The sequence below is a fragment of the Mirounga leonina genome, unplaced genomic scaffold (assembly GCF_011800145.1).
Source record: "Mirounga leonina isolate KUSES-001 unplaced genomic scaffold, KU_Mleo_1.0 Mir_114, whole genome shotgun sequence".
Classification (NCBI taxonomy): Eukaryota; Metazoa; Chordata; class Mammalia; order Carnivora; family Phocidae; genus Mirounga; species Mirounga leonina.
The window spans coordinates 52,920,604-52,938,460 of NW_023270265.1; the positions used below are offsets into that span (position 1 = coordinate 52,920,604).

The 17,857-nt window shown below is 47.8% G+C and overlaps 1 protein-coding gene across 1 annotated transcript in view; it reads left to right on the forward strand.

The window, feature by feature from the left end:
• Positions 1 to 299: 299 nt before the first annotated feature.
• JAKMIP3 (Janus kinase and microtubule interacting protein 3) overlaps positions 300 to 17,857 on the forward strand; it is an 80,941-nt gene continuing 63,383 nt past the window's right edge. The window contains exon 1 of the mRNA XM_034986387.1: positions 300 to 1,135. The gene's annotated coding sequence lies outside the window, so the exon portion shown is untranslated. The remainder of the gene's footprint in view (positions 1,136 to 17,857) is intronic.

Here is a 17,857-nt window from a genome sequence, read left to right on the forward strand (position 1 = left end):
GGTTCCTGCCAGTATGACGCCCGCTGGGTCTAGGGTGGGGTGAAATTTGGACATTTGGGTCCAAGTTGGAGGGGTGAGGTGGAAGGGAAGGGCAGGCACAGGGCTGGCTGGGAGCAGAGGGGCAGGCAGCGCCCCCACTGGCCAAGGATCCGGCCCTAACTAGGGAGAACCACGGCTGGGAGCCTCGTCCCTCATCCCCTCCTGGTTCTAGACCCCAGTGCAGCTTCGGCTAACGTCTTGGGCAGGGCAGCGCAGGGCAAGGCCACCTGCATCACTGGTCGTAATTGTTTCCTTGGTCCAATCAGACGAGCTGTTCCTAAGTGCCCTGCATCCTGGAACCCTGTAGGACCTGCCTTTTCCAAAGCGCCTACTTCGCTGCACTTTGCTTCTCTGGAGCTTCATGGTGGGATTTGGCTGCATGAACGGCCAGGAGAGCTCGGGTGCTCCACACTCACACGACCGGCCATGGCCTCACTTGTCGGATTCATTCGTATGTTTTCATTCCTCAGGGTTTAATGGATACTCATCTTTCTAGCCACCTCACCATTTACAATAAAACATCCTTTTGGAGTGGAAATGCCTTTGTATCACTGACCTTATAGCTACGTAAAATCCAGAGGGGATTTTCTAAGAAGGGAACTGAAATGACCTCCTGAAGCAGCTGGTCACCGGGGGCCATCTCTGTGCACCAGACTCATGCAGCACGGCCCATGGCCCCCACTTGTTTCCCCGTGAGGACGTGGCCAGACCAGCCCCGGGCCCGGGATTCCTCCTGCTGTGCACACGGGGAAAAGCAGCTGCCAGGCCGGTCCGCAGGGCTGTGCCTTCACCGCGGGCAGGGCAGACCGCCTCCTCCCCCACCCGGTAGCCCTCTATGCGGTCTGGGGTTGGAGCGCGGTGCTGGGCGTTCCTGAGAAGCCTGGCCAGGGAGGAGAGCCGAGGGACCGGCTGCCGGCATCTGCTTAGAAACGCGGCGGAGACGGTCCCTCCCCCTGGATGCAGGGCTGGTAAATTCCATCTGAAAAATAAGAGCTGAGCGCTCTGCTGAGTCATAGAAGAACCCTGGGAGCGGATTGCCCGCGCAGGCCTGAGTCCCAGCCGAGCCAGAGGGATCCACGGTCAGGAGGCAGCAGAGGTGAGAGCCGGGGCCCAGCTCTGAGGGGGGCAGGCTTTCTGATCTGAATGCTGCAGAGGCTTTGCTATTTTCGGCCTGGGCTCCAGGTCTCTGTGCACATGCTTATTACATTTGAGTTCGCTTCTATATTTAGTATGCAGCCCTATGTCGCGGGAAGTGAACAGTGTGCAAGAGCATGTCCTCTTAGCTGGGCGGAGAATATGGTGGCCCGGGAGGCTTGCGATGCCCTTGGCTCTGTGCTCCTGCTTGCAGCCCGGGGAGGCTGGGCCTGCTTCCCCGTGGGCAGTGGGTTTCTCCGCCCCAGGCTCCCTCGTCCCCCAACGGGGGCGGCCGGTGCAGGGGGACGCCTTTGGGCTGGTTTTCTTGTTTAGTTCCAGGCGTGTTGATGGCCCCGGGGTCGGGTGGGGTCTTGTCTGTGACACTTGCTCAGGACTCACATTTTGTCCACGGACACCACTTCTTATGCGAGGAACTTGCGTTTGGGGGAAGCAGCAGCTTGTTAGCTGCTTTCCCACCCTTTTCCGCGGCAGACGCGGCGGCTGCCCCACCATGGCTGGGTCTCCCCGGCCGTTCCAAGGAAACCCGTGGTCGTGGTGGAGACAGTACCGCATACCACGGGGAATCCGGCAAGACACGGGCACGCGGGGATCTGAACATCGGCCGGACAGCTGTGTAAGCAGGTGGACGCTCGCCACGGCCGCGGCTCTGCCCGTAAGTGGGGCCGAGCCGGTCACAGAACAGAAGGGATCCCTTCGCTCAAACCCCGGACCGGAGTTTGTACCAGAATATTCTCAGTGGGTGCAAGCCTTTGAACAGTTCCGCCGCGGCAGCTGCCACGGACGAGCAGGTCAGGCCAGGGCGTGACCTCGCTCCCAGGTTATGGGTGAAAGGCCAGCTTTGTCCGAGGTTCTCTGGGGACTTCGGAAAGTCTAGTACATGGCGGTGTGTCGCTCTTTGGGCTGAGGGTGCGGCCGAGGGCTGGGGGCGGCGCGTTCGTGTCCCGGTTTCCTTTTCCGTGGTTCCGCACTGCCCTGAGGCCGCCCCCCGGACGTGGGCAGGGAGCCCACAGACGCCCTCCAGGGCCGGCCGCTTGGAGGTCCCGGCGGGGATATCTGAGCGGCTGCGAGGGTCCCCGCAGCCAGGCTGCTACGAAGAAGGCGACAAGACTCTCCGTCCCCGAAGTTTGGAACAGGCTGCTCTAGGAGCTCGTGGAGGCTTCGTGCCCCTGGCATTCCACGTGGGACACACGCCACATCTTCTCACTTCTCTCCTGCCTGGTTTCCAGACCCACGAGCTGCCTGGATGCTGGAGCAGCCCTCTGTAGTGCAGAAACGTGGTCTTTCTGGAAACAACCCCCCACCCGTCTTCCTGCACGAACCGCCCGACTCCTGTCTCAGGTGTGGTGCCCTGGGCGGGCTTCGGGGAGCGCCTGAGGGTGCTCGGGAGCCACAGGTGGGAGCCGGCCTTCGTTGGCCGCACAGGACAGCGAGCGGCGGGCCATGGCCGCCCCCTGGCACCCTTCCCCACGGCCCCGCAAGCCAGCACTTTGTGACAGCTCAGGAAGTTCTATCAGAACCCCCTGGCGGGTGCAGCTGATGAGGCGGGCCGTGGGAACCCGCATCCGTGCCACAGAGGGTTGGGCCCAACAACGGCCTGGCCTCGACGTGAAGCCAGACCCAAGCCTAGAGGAGGGAAGGGGCCTCGGCTGGGGATTCTGTCCTGCTCGCGATGAGGACTTTGACTCAAGGGGAAGGCCGTGAATGTTCAAGCCCAGACACCCGGAGACTTGGTCAGCGTCTGCTTTGCACACGGCGTCTCCAGGGTTAGAGCGCGCAGCTGTCGCGGAGAGACCCGGGCCCCAGAGCCCTGGTGGACACCCCCTCCTGGTAGGAGCCGCGGCGGCAGGCTGGGGTCACTGTCAGAGCTGCTGGAGTGAACCCAGGGAAGAAAGAAGAGAAGGCTTCTTCCCATAGGCCCTGGCTCATGACCTCCATGGACGCAGGTTGGTGCTGTCTCCTCCCGGCCCTGGGGGTCCCCGCACCCAACGGCCAGCTGTGCAGCCCCTGTTCTGGACACCGGCGAGACACAAGGGTCTGCGTCCTTCTAACAGGTCATTAGATGCATTTTCTTTATGAAATACAGGGTTTGTTGTTGTTTTTTTTTTTTCATAAAGTGAGTATATTCTCATGATCGAAACGGTAAAAAAATCTAGAAAAGGAAAAAAAAAGAGACTCACAAAGTAAGATATGAAAATTTTAGAATATCTTCCTTTTCCTTTTTTTTTCCTATCCATTCCCATTTTGCCTTCTGTCTTCCCCCTTGTAAGAGACACTCCTGTTAGAATAAGCTCCTACCAAGCATCCCTTTAAAGTCTGCCCCATGTCTCATTGTGCGGGACCTGCATCCCTATGAGAAGAGGTTGGTTCTGGGTTTTCATGCAGACAGCATGGCACTGAGCACCTCTGAACAGAAGGTTTTCCCGGATCCAGATGACCTCCCTGGGGTTAGACTGCCAGACGGACAACCCTTGGGTTGAACACTAGGAGCACCCTGCAGGTCTGTTAGCACGTCGCTCCCTCCTTCCCAGAAGGGCCCACAGCTCACCTGTCTCACGGGGATGCCTGGAACAGCCAAGTGAGTGTATCATGCGGGGCTTTGAAACTTCCCTTTACGCCCTCGAAACCACCTCTATCCTCAAGATGTGGAATATAACCACCTCTCTAAAGGTTTTTCATTCCTCCCTCTCAGTTCCTCTGGACAAGCCCATCTCCCCAGGCCGCCCCTGAGCTGCTCGTCATTGCATTAGTTTATTTTCTCTAGAACTGCGTATAAATGCAGTCATGTGGTGTGTGTATATATATATATATATATATATTTTAGATCTGGCTTCTTTCACTCTGCATAATTACGGTGAGATTTATTGTTGCACATATCATTATTTATTTATTTTTTTTCTGAGCATCGTGTGACTATACCCTAGTTTGTTTTCCATGCCCTGGTTGATGGATTTTGGGGTTGCTTCCAGTTTTTGCTGTTACAGATAAAGCTGCTATGAACATTCATGTACAGGTCTTTGCACAGACACTGACTTTCATTTCCCTTGGGCATGTCATACATAGGCCGATCCTACGGTAGGTAGGTGTGTGTTCCATGTTTTCAGAAAGTAGCAAAGCGTTTTCCAGGTGGTTGAACCATGGTGCATCCCCAGCAGCCATGCATGAGAATGCCGGTCCCTCCGCATCCCCGCAGTGCTGGGCATGGCCAGTCTTTACCAAGTAGCCATGCTAACAGGTGTGGAGTGGGGCACCTTGTTTTACTCTAATTCCCTGACGATGGCTGGTGCATCCTTTCATGTGCTAATTTGCTGTCTGTACACTTGCTTTGGTGACAAGTCTTTCAAAGCTTTTGCCTATTTTTAAACTGGGTTGTCCTTTTATTATTGAATTTTGAGAGTTTTAGAATATATATATCTATATATTCTGGATACAAGTCCTTTATCCGATGTGTATTTTGCAAATATGTTTTCTCAGTCTGTGGCTGGTCTTTTCATTTTCTTAACAGTATTTTTCAAAGACAAGAAATTTAAAATTTCTATAAAGTCCAATTTGTCAATATTTTCTTATATGGTTTTTGCTTTTTTGTCCTAAGATCGTGAAGATTTGTATCTATATTTTCACTTGGAGGTTTTATGGCTTTATGGTTCAGTCAGTTTCATGATCCCTTCAGACTCGATTTCTAAACATGATGTGAGGTATGGGCTGAACTGTGGGTATTTGGGGCTTTTTCATTTGGGTATATAGACGTGTAAATATTCCAGCACTATTTCTTCAAAAGACCATCTTTTCTCCATTGAGTTTTCTTGGATCCTTTGTTATACGTCAGTTGACCAGAGATTATGTGGGTCTGTTCTTCTGTTCTGTCCCACTGACCTGTGCTTCCTTAGGTCAATGTCACACCATCTGGATTATCGTAGCTTTCTTGTGAGCTGGAAGCTAGGTAGTGATTTCCAGCTCCAAATGTGTTATTTTTCGAAATTGCTTAATTTAGATCATTTACTTTTTCCATAGCCATTTTAGAAACAGCTTATCAGTTTATACAAAAAAGTTCTGTTAGGATTTTGGTTGGGATTGTGTTTAATCTAAATTTCAATTTGGGGAAAGTTAACATCACAACAGTGTTGAGTTTTGGGATCAATGAACACTGAATATCTCTCCATTTAGTTAGTCTTTAATTTTCTCTCATGAATGTCTGGAGTCTTCAAGCATACAAATATTGTAAATATTTTGTTGGATTTATTCCTAGGTATTTCATATTGTTTTGGTGCTGTTGCAAAAGGTATTATTTTGTGATAAAATAACTTGTTGCTAGTATGAAGAAATATATCTGATAAATATAATTGATTTTTCTCTTTTGACCTTTAAATCTGTTAATTTGCTAACCTCATGTGTTCCAGGTAGATTCTTTGGGATTTTCTACATAGATGATCATGTCATATGTGAACAAAAATGCCTTTAGTTCTTTTCCTAGTTCACTGTTGAATAGAAGTGGTGAGCGTAGAGGTTTTGCATTGTTCTTTATCTTAGGGGAAAGACAGTAAGTCTTTTACTATTAAGTATGGCATTAGCTGCAAGTGTTCTTTTATAGATGGTCTTTATCAAGTCAAGGAAGCTTCCTTTTATGACTATTTTGCTGAAAGCTTTTATTGTGAATGGATTTTGAATTTTGTTAAAAGGCTTTTTCTACATTTTCCAAGATGATTACGTATTTTTCAATATATTAATATGGTGAATTAAAGGGACTCATTTAAAAATATTAAACCAATTTTGCATTCCTTATACATGTCCCATTTGATTCCATTGCATTATCCTTTTTATATATTGCTGAATTTGAGTGGCTAATTCTGTGAAGGATTTTTTCATCCATCTTAAGGAGGGATAGTCTTTTCTTGTAATGTCTTTGTGTAGTTTGGATATCAGAATAAGGTTGGGAAATGTTCACTTCTCTTCTGGAAGAGTTGATGTTGAATTGTTCTTATTCCTTCCTTGAATGTTTGCTAGGATTCACCAGTGCATATGTCTCTGCCTAGGATTTTCCATGTTGGAAGATTCTTACCACAAATTCAATTTCTTTAATGGATAAAAGGCTACTGAAGTTATGAGTGGGCTTTGTTAGTTTTTGTCTTTCAAGGAATTTATCCATTTCATTTATCATCTCTTAATCTCTGTAGGACACGTAGTGATGTCCCCTTGTTCATTCCTGATATTGTTATTTATGTCTTCATTTTTTTCCAGACCAGTTTTTCCCGAGATTTATTAATATTGTTAATATTTTCAAAACACCGACTTTTAGTTTTATTGATTTCTTCTATTGTTTTTGTTTTTGAATTTATTGATTTCTTTTTTTTTTTTAAGATTTTATTTATTTATTTGACAGAGAGAGACACAGTGAGAGAGGGAACACAAGCAGGGGGAGTGGGAGAGGGAGAAGCAGGCTTCCCACCGAGCAGGGACCCCGATGCAGGGCTCGATCCCAGGATGCTGGGATCATGACCTGGGCTGAAGGCAGACGCTTAACTGACTGAGCCACCCAGGCGCCCCTTGAATTTATTGATTTCTATGAACATTTATTATTTCTATTCTACTTACCTTATATTTACTTTCTTTTTCTTTTTCTGTGTTCTTAAGGTGGAAGCTTAGACTAGGATTAGATTATGATTGGAGACCTTCCTCATTCTCAATATAAGCATTTATTGTCCTTAGCTTTCTCTCTATACTGCTGTAGTTATGCCCCACAAATAATGGTATTTGTGCTTTTATTTCCATTCAGTTCAAAATATTTTTCTAGGGGCACCTGGGTGGCTTAGATGGTTAAGCGTCTGCCTTCGGCTCAGGTCATGATCCCAGGGTCCTGGGATCGAGCCCCACATCGGGCTCCCTGCTTGGCAGGAAACCAGCTTCTCCCTCTCCCTCTACTGTTCCCCCTGCTTGTGCTCTCTCGCTCTATCAAATAAATAAAATCTTTAAAAAGAAAAACCAAAAAAACAATATTTTTCTAATTTATTTATAATTTCTTAATTTCTTTTTCACCTATGGGTTACTTAGAAGTGTGTTTAACATTTCCAAGTATTTAAATTTTCTCTTGATATCTTTCTACTACATATTTTTAATTCATTTTTTTGGAAAGGTGCAGAGAACATACTTTGGATAATCTCAATTATTTTAACTTCGATGAGATTTGTTTCAGCATATAGTCTGTTCTGATGAATATTTTATGTGCACTTGAAAATACTACATATTCTGTTGTTGGATGATGTATCTATCCTACAAATGTCAATTGGGTCAAATTGATTGATAGTATTGTTGAATTCTTTTATTTCCTTTTTTTTTTTTAAGATTATTTATTTATTTATTTGACAAAGATAGACAGAGAACACAAGTAGGCAGAGCATCAGGCAGAGTGAGAGGGAGAAGCAGGCTCCCCGCTGAGGAAGGAGCCTGACGGGATCATGACTAAAGGCAGCCGCTTAACCGACTGAGCCACCCAGGAGCCCCGAAATCTTTTATATCCTTAACTCATCTTTTATGCACTTATTTCACATCTTACTGCGAGGTGAGTGTTGAAGTCTCCATTTCTAGGTGTGAAAATTCTTATTTCTACTTGCATTTCTATGATTTGTGTTTTCTGTGTGTTTTTTTTTTTAAGATTTTATTTATTTATTTGACAGAGAGATAGACAGAAGAGCACAAGCAGAGGGAGTGGCAGAGGGAGAGGGAGAAGCAGGCTCCGCACTGAGCAGGGAGCCCGATGCGGCACTCGATCCCAGGACCCTGAGATCATGACCTGAGCTGAAAGCAGATGCTTAACCATCTGAGCCACCCAGGCGCCCTGTGTTTTCTGTGTTTTTGAAGCTTTGTTGTTTGATTGCTGTGCCCCCTGGATTTATCAACTTCTTTCTCATTCTGTAATGTCCCTCTTAACCCCTGGTAATGTTCCTTGCTCTGAAATCTACATGATATAACATGAATACAGTATCTTCAGCTTCTTTTGTGTAGAGTTTGAATGATGTAACTTTTTTCATTCTTTTACTTTTAACTCATCTATGCCTTAATATTTTAAGTGAGTTTCTTGTAGGTTGTGTAAAGTTGGTGCTTGCCTTTTTGAAAAATCTCATCTGAAAATGTCTACCTTTACATTGTGTTTTTTCACCCATCTACCTTTAGTATTTAATGACATGATTGGATTTGAACCTAGCTTTCTGCATTTTATTTTCCATTTGTGTTAGCTCTCCTTTGTTCCTCTTTTCCTGGCTTCTGTGGGATTGAGTATTTTTATGACCCCATTTACCTGTTGGTTATTCATAGCCCTTCTCTTTCAGTTTAATTTTTGGTGCTTGCTTCAGGGGCTCAATATCATCTTTAGCTCTTTGCAGTCCTTCTTGATATTGTGACAGTTCTTGTGTAATTAATGACTTTCATTTTCTTTCCCATTTTTTTTATTGTTTTCAGATATTTTACTTCCATGTACTCGGTACTCTACAATGCACTGTTCCTGGTTTTGCTTTAGATAATTTGTTATCTTTTAAAGGGACAACACATAAGAAAAGAGTCTTTTATACACACCCTCATTTTTATCACTTTGAACATTCTTCCTTTCTCTGCGTAGATCAGTTTCCCATCTGATAATATCTCTTCTGCCTGAAGAACTTCCTTGAACATTTTTTTGTAGCACAGATCTTCTGGCAGTAAATCCTTTCAACTTTTGTTTGTCTGGAAAAGTCTATTTCTCCTTCTTTTTGGTTATAGTTTTAATAATATGTAAGTCACCCACTTAAAGTGTGAATTCACGGGGTTTTAGTATATTCACAGGATTATGCAGCTGTCACCACAAATTTAGAACATTTCTGTCACCCCAAAGAAGCCCTGTACCTTTAGCTGACACTTCTCACTTCCCTGTCCTGAGCCTGTGGCAACCACTCATCCACTTTCTTTTTCTCTACAGTTGGCCTTTTCTGGCCCCTTCATAAAAATGGAATCATACAGTATATGACCTTCTATGTCTGGCTTCTTTCATGTAATATGTTTTCATGGTCCATCCATACTGTAGCCTGTATCAGTACCTCATTCTTACTTATTGCTGAATGATGTTCCATTGTATGGCTAGGCCATGTTTCATTTATCCATCTGTCAGTCGATGAACATTTGTGTTGCTTCCACTTTTTGGCTACTATGAATAACATTGCTGTGAACTTTGTGTGGACATGTTTTTCATCTTTCTGGGGTACAGCCTAGGATGGAATGGCTGGGTCATATGGTGGCTGTTAAACTGTGTGAGGAAAAGTCAGACTGTTTCTTGAAGCAGCTGCACCATTTTACGTTCCCAGCAACAGTGCACGAGGGCTCTGATTTACCTGCAGCCTGACTTGTTATTTTCTAGGTTTTAAAAAATATTTATTTTAGGGCGCCTGGGTGGCTCAGTCGGTCAAGCGTCTGCCTTCAGCTCAGGTCATGATCCTGGGGTCATGGGATTGATTCCAGCATCGGGCTCCCTGCTCAGTGGGGAGTCTGCTGCTCCCTCTGCCTCTGCCCCTCCCCCTGCTCATGCTCACTGTCTCTCTCTCTCTCAAATAAATAAAATCTTTTTTAAAAAAATAAAATAAAAAATATTTCTTTTTAAAAACTTCTTATAGTAGCCATCATAATGGATGTGAGGTGGTCAGCGCCTTCATTTCTACAAGATATGTTTGCTAAGGATAGAATTCTGGCTTGGTAGGTGTTTTGGTTTGGTTTGGTTTGGTTTGGTTTTTCCATCACTTTAAGCTGTTGCTCCATTGTCTTCTAGCTTCCTTAATTTTTGTCTTGCTCCTCTGAGTGTCGTGTGCTTCCTTCCCTCTTCGGTTCTGTTCAAGGTTTTCTCTTTAGTTCTGGTGCTCATCAGTTTGACCATAGTATGTCTACATTTCTTCTTCCTGTTTGAGGATCTATGAGCTCCTTGAATCTGTGAGTTGTTGTGTTTCACTAATTTTGAATAATTGTTGTTGTTTTATTTCTTTATATATTTCTTCTCCCTGTTTTCTCATTTTACTCTGGGACTCCACCCCCACCTCCTCTTCTAGGCTTCTTGATTTTGCCTGACACTCTTAGAGACTCTGTTTTCTTTCTTCTCCTATGTTTCACGTTGGGCAGTTTCCTGTCTTCAAGTTCACGGAGACTTCCCTCAGCTGTGTCAATTCCTCGTGTGAGCCAGTCAAAGGAATTCTTCACTTTTGATGTCATGATCATTGTTTCTAATGTTTCCATTCAAGCCTTTCTCATAGTTCCTATTTCTCTGCTGATTCCTATCCCTTCATTCATGACGTTCATCTTTTCCATTAGACCCTTGAGCATATTAGTCATAGTTATTTAAATGTTCTATCTGGTAGCTGCAACAACTCAGCATCTCTGAGTCTAGTTCTTCTGATTGCTTGACAATGGGTAGTTTTCCTTGATTTTTGTTTTGTTTTTCTGTGTCTTGTAATTTTTTTATTGAATATCAGTCATTGTCTGTAGAGGAACAGTAGAAAATATTTGAGGAAAATAATATTTAAGCACAGATATGGACACATATCTTCTTGAGTTAGTGTGTGGGTTTGAGTTGACCCAGGAACTAGCTGAACTGGGTTAGGGATTTGTAGTTTTTGTCATTACGCCCAGTCCAACATGGGGTTCAGATTCCTCATGGTGGGCTGCCAGCACACCGTGCTCAGTGTGGTGCCTGGAACACTGCAGGCTCTATTCCATGCTCCTGCTGCACCCTCAGCTTCCAACACACCCTGCACACCTGCACCACAGAAGGGGCCCTCTCTGCAGCCTTGCCCCTCACCCAGCTAGACTGCTGTTGCTTGTTACTCACCTTGAGGCTTGTTTTGAGGAAAGGGGATCTCAGATTCTTCTGTGAATTCTTCTGACTAACCCTTAGATTAGTCAAGGCATTTATGCCTCAACTTGGGCAGTCAGCCTTCTGAGGATCCCTGCCCTCCTCCACAGCAGCCAAGCTCTGCTCTGTGTCAAGGGGCCTCTGTTTTCCTCCCCAGGGACAGGTGTTTTGGGCTTTGCCTCTTACCCTAGAGGCAGGGATTCTTTTCTAGATCCTGGGGCAGGAAGGAAGGAGGGATCTTACTTTCATCCTTATCCCGGTGACCTTGTGGACAAGAGGGCTTGCTTCCCTTCTCCCAGTGCCTTAAGGTTTTTGCTTTGGGTGCAAGATGGGTTCTGGCTGTGGGGAGAGTCTTGTACCTGTCCCAGGCAGCAGACAGCCTCTTGCATGTCTGCACCAGGCGGGGAGCCCCTCCAGCTTCTGCCCTGCCTTCACCTCTCTTGTGTCTGGGCTCCAGCGATTCCAAACTGACCTGCCAGCCCACATCAGGCCCTTAGAATCATGTTAAAATTGGAGCTGATTTCTTCTTACCCACTTCCTTGTCCTTTGCTCTGTCAGAGGCTGCCTTGGGACTCAACTCTTTAAAGGAAAGATAGGATTTTATAGATTCTGGGTGAGACATTCTCTTGTGATTTTCTTTTATTTATTTATTTATTTATTTATTTATTTATTTATTTATTTAAGACAGAGAGAATGAGAGACAGAGAGCATGAGAGGGAGGAGGGTCAGAGGGAGAAGCAGACTCCCTGCCGAGCAGGGAGCCCGATGCGGGACTCGATCCCTCTTGTGATTTTCTACATCATAAGCAAAGGAGGTTTTCTTGTGATTTTAAAATCACTTTTTTTCCTTCTTTGTAAATTATGTCTTTTGATAGTTACCCATTTATCTTGTGAGATCTTAGTATTTTTATTGAGTTTCATGATCTCCTCATATAGTAATGTTATTAACTTTTTAATTGAATTACTGCAAATACTGTTTCAGCTTGTTTTTAGCTCCTTAATTGCACGACATCTGTAATAAAGAGATGTAAAATTTTAATGTGGTGGAATCTGCTGGCTTTTCCTGTTGCGAATTCTTTTTATCTTCTCTAAGCCTAAGAAGGCCTTTCTCTCTGGAGATTTGAGAAATGCTCATTTCTACTTTCCCTGCTTTGATTTTCATCCTCAGTTCTCTTCAGCCCACTTAGAATTTCATTAGGAAGGCAGTACCCATAGATCTATTTTTCTTTGACAATTAACCAAATAATCTAGTATTTTTGAGTTATATCCTTCCCCTTAGCTTGGAACATAATGTATGTGGAATATAATGTGGGGCCTATTTTCTGAACCATGTGATCTTTTTCAGTCATGTGGTCATTCACGAGGTTGGAGTTTATCCTGCTTAGTAAAATTGCACGATTTTGTCTAGAGAAACTATTTTCTGTTACAAAAACTTTGCTGTATTTCTGCCAGGCCCATGTTGTACTGGTCTCTCTGGGTACCGTGGTCACAAGTGTCTCAGGGGTCACTGAGTGAGTCCATTTTCCTTCACCGCTGCAGCTATGTGGCCGGCTGCTGGGTTCTAGGGAACAGCATTTAACGGTGGGCCACCGAGCCGCTGTGCAGCCTGAGCTTGAACAGGATGTCATCTGACCCACCAGGCTGCGAGGTCGGGTGTGCACCACAGCACCCCATCATCAGACGGATGTGGAGCATAGACGAGATTGGCTCGAGCAGGCCTGAGACACAGGTGAGTTGTCCAGTTCCCACAGTCCCTCTCCTGCTACAGCACCTTCTCTCCCCCGCTCACCCCTGTGGCCTCGGGGAGCCTCCCTGTGACCAGCTGACTGAGGAAGAGAAGACGTGGGCCTGGCTTGCAGGCGGTTCTGCCTGACACGGAGGTGTCACCCATGGTGGGCTGCTGCGCAGCTTCTGTTCCACCTCGGGTAATAACGTCTATATTAATTTTCTGTTGCTGCCAAACGAATTGCCACAAATCTGGTAGCTTAAAGCAGCGCAGACTTGCTGTCTCATAGTTCTTCAGCCGGAAGTCTGGGGCGGGGCTAAGCCCACGTGTGGCAGGCCGCGGTTGTTTCTGGAGGTTCCGGGGGGGGGGGGGGGGGGGGGGGCTGTGTCCTTGCTCACTTGGTTGTTAGCAGAGCTCAGCTCTGTGTCATTGGACCGCAGTTTCGATTTCCCTGTGCTGTGTGCCCAGAGGCTGTGTCAACCCCTGCTCGGGACGCCTTCTTCCATCTCCAGGCCAGTGGTGGTGGCCCTCGTCCTCCTCAGGCTGAGCCCTTAGGGCCTTCTCTGGGAAAGGGTCTCTGCCTTTAGGACTTGTGTGATTGGATGGGACCACAGACCCCATCTCAGAGTCTTAACCTGAGCATATTTGTGAAATCGCTCTTGTCACATAAAGGAACCTGGTCACACGTTCCAGGATTAGGATGCGGACAAAATCAGGGGACCCGTATTTGCCCCCCTCGCCGAGTGTTCCCTGGGTGTTCACAACCTAAACACTAACCCTCTTTCCTAAATCAATATAGTTGTTCCATATGGGATGGAAGAGTCATGTTTCTAAGAAATCTTGTATTAAAAACAACATTCTGAAACAAATTGTGTGCATGGATAAGATGGAAGGGGGCTAAAAATTCTGGATTTATGGCGACAATGTAAATATTCTACAAAAATCTCACTACTAAAGGCACTTTATAACTGTAAGTACATTTTTAATCGACAGATACACCATGTATACTGGTTAATCAAGATAGACATAGTCAAACTTAAATGTGAGCCATGTCCATGGTGGGAAGTTCTGGGACCTTTACAAGAGGCAGAAGCAGGCAAACAAATGGCGCTTGCCGAGCCCTTGCCATGCACAGAAGCAGCTCGTCTCTCTGGGCTGAGCGCTACGCACCTTGCTGTCTGTGTCAGGAGCGCTGGTTCTCAGGACCGGGGCTCTTAGAGCCAATGGCGGCTGCCCACTGCATCCCCAGTGAGCAAATACACTGACCCCCACCCACGGACAGAGGTCAGGAGGTGGGTGTTTCCAGATGCTGCCCTGAGCAACTCTCCTTTTTCCTGAGAGCGCTATTTCTGGAGTAGAAAGGGAAGGCTTCACCCTGACCACCACCCCCATCCAGATTATGCAGAGATGCCTTTAAATGCAATTTTACTTTTTATATTTGATAATTTATCAGAATTTGTGATTCACTGGTGCTATCGGAACCAGTTACACAGCTGTAATCTTTGCAACAATTACTCAACCTGGAAGACATTTTTACAACCTCAGCGCTGAAGTTCTCAAGGAACATTTATTTATTTATATATTAAAGATTTTATTTATTTTTTTGACAGAGAGAGACACAGCGAGAGAGGGAACACAAGCAGGGTGAGTGGGAGAGGCAGAGAGAGAAGCAGGCTTCCCGCTGAGCAGGGAGCCTGATGCGGGGCTTGATCCCAGGACCCTGGGATCATGACCTGAGCCGAAGGCAGACACTTATCGACTGAGCCACCCAGGTGCCCCTCAAGGAACATTTAAATTTCCAGTTATATATATTTTGTCATAAAGGTGTAAGAGAGGGATTAATTACAGGCCTTAAAACAAGCAAAAAAAGCTTTCCATTGGGGGCAATGTGTATTCCCCTATTCCATGGGGCAGGTGGAGTGTAAGAAAGAGGAAGGACCGTGTAAAACTTCTACGGAAGTGGGTGTCATTGCCATGTTCCTAAATAGGTGTCCGTGGACTCCCATCTCTGTTTTGGCTCCCTTTCCTGTGGTGCCTCCCGCTCACTGGACCTTTCTCTTGCGGGTGTGGTTCTGCGGCCGGCTCCAGGCGCATCCCTCACTCCCACCCGCGCTCTGCTCTCCGTGGTCCTGATTTGGATCCTTCGACGTTTCCACGTCTCTTGTTCCCATGCTCCCACTTCCTGCACCTTCCTGAGCGCGTGGGTGTTACTGGGACCGCCACTCTCCGGTCCTCACCTGCGAGGTCTGTGATCTACGTCTGCGTTTGTTTCTCTTGGTTGGTTTTTCCCTCCTTGTTACAAGTCCCGCTTCCCTACTTCCTTGCCTGGCATTTTCCCCCTCAGTTTTATTGAGAAATAATTGACAGCCCAGTCATTTTGATTGGATGCCAGATGTGGTGAATTTTGTATTCTTGGGGTTGAATTTTTTTTTTGTATTCCTTTAAATATATTTTTTTAAGATTTTATTTATTTGTTTACAGAGCACGAGCAGGGCGGGGAGGGGGCAGAGGGAGGAGAGAAGCAGGTTCCCCGCTGAGCATGGAGCCCAACACGGGCCTTGATCTCATGACCCGAGATTATGACCCGAGTGGAAACCAAGAATCAGACGCTCAACCCACTGAGCCCCCCAGGTGCCCCTCTTTAAATATTTTTGAGCTTGGTCCTGGGCCCCAACTGAGTTGTTTGGAAAGAAGCGGCCCCCTTCGACAGAGGCAGAGAACTTTCGGGCAGGCTAGGCTGGCCCGCCCCGGAGGCCGTGCATTCACGTCTGCTCTCCGATGCCTGAGAGTCACAGCTTAGGCTGTCTGCAGTGAGGAGGATCTGTGTTGCACTGTCTCTCGTGGGGACAGCAGGCTGGGGGCTCTGTCAGGAAGGAGCGCTGGGTCCTTGGGGGACACACTCCCTCTGGACCCTGGTCTCCTCACCCGAAGAACTGGCGTTTTGGCCGGCAATCCTGAGATTCTTTCCTGTGCTGGAAATCTGTGTTCACGTCTCCACTTTAAATGGCGGTCAGTCAGGTGACGGGTTCAGCAGAAGCAAAACTGTGTATTGGTTCAGTATTTTGATTCTGTTATTTCTAAAACACTTGCATTGCCCCCGGAAACCATTTACGTGCTCAGTGGTCCACTGTGTAGAGCTGTAATCGCTGCCACTTTTTCTGTCTCGAAAGGGACCTGTTGGTATTAGTGCGATCGAAGCCTTCCTCCCTGGACTGAATCAGGCAAACGCAAAACCAAGCACAAAGTGGCTTTTACACAAGGCGTCTTTCCTGGGACAGCCGTTCCCTCCAGTACTGGCGGTGAGGACCCTTTCCTCAAACAGGTGGTTGGCGACTACAGTTATTTAACATAATGTCTGCCCTCTGCCCTGGGAAGTGAGGTGGCAAATGTTAAATCACACCTCTGGTTTAATCGTCTATATTTTTGTGATTGTCGTGCTTATGATAATCATCGTTCTTATGTAACGGTAGAAACAAGTGTAAGATTTTTCCTTTGATGGAGAAACTCCCGCCTCCAGGAAGGCAGGGTAAACCTACTTTTCCCCAGTCCTCCCATCAGGACAACAAAACACTCTGGATATTGGATCAAAAACAAGCGTAAGAAGGGGAAGAAGGCAGGCCAACAAGGGACCCGGGACCCAGGGAGACGCAGCGGTGAGGTCCCTGGGTCTTTGCCGGGGCTGAAGAAGCTAGCGGCTCAGAAACCCCAGCAGACACAGGCAGAAAGGGCCGCAGAGGAGCCTGCCCTCTCTGGCCAACGCACACAGATGGGAAACGAGCCGGTGAAAGGAAGGCGGTCGCTAATGATGGGGGAAAGCAGCTGAGAAGCACCAGAGGCGGTACTTTCGTTGCTGGCGGGAGGGTAGACGGGGCAGCCCCTCCGGAAGGCAGCTCGGCGGTGTCTCGTAGAACGCCACCTCCTCAAGTACGCGCGACCCAGACGTCGTGGGCGTTCTTTCCGAGAAAGGAAGACTGTGCTCATCACACACCTGTGCGCATGTCTCTAGGAGCACGGCGGTGGCGGCCAAGCCCGCGAACAGCCCGGACGCGCTTCAGCAGGTGAGCGGATTCCCAGGCTGCGGGGTTTCCACGCCCGGGAACACTGCACGTGGATGAGCCCCCGGCGCATACAACCTGGATGGGTCCCCAGATTTATGCTGAAAGAGAAAGCCAATCCCAGAAGGTCACGTCCTGATGACTCCGTTTCTGTAACATTCCTGAAATGACAAAATGCAGAGACGGAGGGCAGATTCACCACTGCCAGGGGCTAAGGAGGGGTAGGGTGGGCGCGGGGTTTCAGGGCGGTCCTGGGGAGATGCAGGCCGCGTCCTGGTGGCCATCCTGCGCTGCAGTTTCTCAGGATGTAGCCCCTGGGAAGCCGTGCGGAGGCGCGTGGGATCGCTCTGCATCATGTCCTACAGCTGCGTGTGCATCTACAGGGATTCACGCTGAAAAGTTCATGTCAAGGTTGGAGTTTAGCTCGCTCACGGGTGGGCCCGAACTCTGGCCATGAACCACAGAAAACCCTTTCGACGGGAAGGGAACGTGTTGGAATCAGCTGTGTGGACTGGGGACCGTGACTCACCACCTGGTTACAGATAAGATGTGGGTGTGTTGAAATCAGGGCAGAGGTTGTGTGGCTGACCCCGAGTCACTTCTCAGAGATGCGCGGCCAACTGTGGGAGCACCGGGTGTCCTTGTGGGACGGAGGGCGCCTCCCCGTCTGTCCCAGTCATCACGGTGAGTCCCACGGCCTCGGCGGTGGCCACTTGGGGCACAGGAAGGTGGCTACTTCCGCACTCCGGGTCCCGTCCGGGAGGCACAGCATCTGCTCCTGCCGTCAGCCGACAGGGAAGCTCCCCAACCGTGACATCACGTGGCACACCTGGACTCTTGACCTCTGCTTCTGGCTTCTAGAAAACGCATTTCTGAGTCGAGCTGAGGCCTCAGCCTCTTTGCCCGCCTGCCCTCCTGTGGCTCCTCCGTCTGTCCTGTGGCCACCTCATGGCCAGCTGTGGGAAAGAGCCCAGCGTGCTTGAGTCCCCGCTGTGGTTCGGGTCTGTCCCAGGGTCGATGCTGACAGTGG